Here is a 2,419-nt window from a genome sequence, read left to right as displayed (position 1 = left end):
AATTAAATGCACCTAGTAAGTAAATACTATGGGTTTTCGGTCACACAGTTCAACCATTTGGCATACCTCTTCATATTTGCAGGAACAGAGGAAATACCACTACATGCTTAGAGCTGGAGCTTTATCATTCAATAGTTAGAACAAGCAGAAAATGTGAACACAAAGACAGTTTTACTCTATTTCTGTAACGGGGAGACATAAACAAAATGTCAAACAATAAAAAGGGAAACTGGATAGTTGTGGCTCCAGTGCCAGAACAAAGTAAGAAAGATTAACTTCCAGCTCAGTTACCACAGAGGAAGTTCCCTAAAGGATAAAAGAGCACTTTAACAAAGTGAGATGCTTAACTGATCAGACCTACTTTGTCACTTTCATCTCAGCAGCACACAGAAAAAACCCGACTTCCGCGCCAGTCCTTGGCATGGTGACCATGAACTGAAAGAAAAGGAGTCAGGCAGGCTGAGGACAAAAGTGGAAGCCTTCTATAGGCAGCAGCCAACTCTACAGAAACAAAACAGCTGGCAGGAGACGGTGACAAGGAAGAGGCTTGTGCCGGTCTGCTCTGTAGAATGGCAATAGCATAATCATAAACCTGAAGAACACAAATACGAACATGAACAAGGATAGCTATAAGCAAAGTAGAAAAAAAACAACCCTCCAATTACCCTGTTAGACAGCCCTATTCATTCTTAGAAGCACTCCTGACAGAACGTCTATTCAGTTTTCACTCTATGTGTTCCCTCTAATGAGAGCTGTATTATGTTTGACAGTGAGGGTAATTACATCATGAAAATTTTGCATACAGGAGAAGTGTAGGCTTTAATTTTCTGCAGGTGTCTTGGACACATTCCTTACAAATTCTTTGACCCCCAAATGAGGTGCACATTCCTGTTTTGTAGCGCTGCCCTCAAATTGGGATGGTTCACATTTGAGGGCCAAGTACCAGTCATTTATCTCATCCATTAAATAGAGCAGCACATAATATATTCTCCCATTGCCATGCCAGCATGGACCACCGATTGCTCCAGCAAAATTGAATTAATAATAAACCACTGTTGCTTGTTGCTAGAATGCCAGGGATCTTATGTGCTCACTTTTGGCCACAAAGGAACTGGAAGCTAATACTTCCTGATCTGTTAACATTTAGTTTCTCTTGCAAAATTTTATTATAGAAACACAGCAATCAGGGTTATTATGGAAAGTTTTATGGAACCTGTGGTTAAAAAAAGGAGAGCAAAATAGGTTTTGCTTGTGTTTTAGTTATCTCAGAAACAGAAAGATTCTAGTATATATTTTAATAAAAAGACAGTGATCACTGCTGCCAGCTAAAGTAGCCATATTATAGCTAAAAACACTTGAAACATCTGATAACAAATATGGTATCCAGATTGTGCTTGATTTGCATCAATCTGCAGTCAGATAACAATACAAGATCAATCTACTGTCACTTTAACACACAAGCTGTTACATGATACAAAATCTTGACATTTGAAAGCAACTTATTTCTTGTCTTTTCAATGAGATGAATTGGAAAAAGAACCAGCAGCAGCATTTCTGGAGTCACGCTTTAATAGAAAACTAAGATAATGTATGAAAAGCTGCACATCATCAGAACTATGCAAAAAGATATATTAGGCTACTGTAAAATTGTGAAATATGTTGCATTTAGTAAGATTCCATATATCTTCACACTTGGATAACAGTGTTTTCTAACTCACAGTCGCACATCAAACCACTGAAGTGACCAATTTTCTCATGGAAGGTAGTACTTTCTGAATATAACATCAACAACCAAAAAAGAGGTTCGCAAATAAGGCAAATTCCTACAGTCATACCATGTCATGATTTCTTCAGTGTCCATGCAATACTGGTACGCCATTGGTTCCTAAAGAGACTTTTTTTTTTAAAGTATGGAAGCATGAAAAGTGCGCGAAACGGGCCGTATTCGATTTGGATTTGATTTCAGACGGAACTGGGGGCAGTGATTTGATTTGTTGATTCAGATCACTGTCCCTGATTTGATTCAGCTGTATCCAGATCTGAAGATTCAATGCTGATTCAGAGAATCAGCAATTTGGCCACAGACATGGCTTTAAATGTTTTTTCTACATACCTCAAGGTATCAGGTGGCTCGTGAAAACTGTGATACTGGGACAGATGGAGCATCCCACAGGAGCACAGCGTGCTTGGCAGAGAACCCAGAAGTGTACTACAAGTGCTTCTGGTCCACTTCCAAGTCTGCTGCCGAATACGCTGGGACCCCGCCCCCTGCGTTCCTGTGGGATGCTCCATCTGCCCCACCATCTCAGCATTCATGAGCCACCTGGTACCTTGAGGTATGTAGAAAAAACATTTAAAGCTGTGTCTATGTCTAAATCTCCAAATCTTTCTGAATCTCTTTGAATTAATTTGGAGGGTT

This window comes from Alligator sinensis, unplaced genomic scaffold, assembly GCF_000455745.1.
Source record: "Alligator sinensis unplaced genomic scaffold, ASM45574v1 scaffold544_1, whole genome shotgun sequence".
Taxonomy (NCBI): Eukaryota; Metazoa; Chordata; order Crocodylia; family Alligatoridae; genus Alligator; species Alligator sinensis.
Note: the sequence above shows the minus strand (reverse complement) of the source record.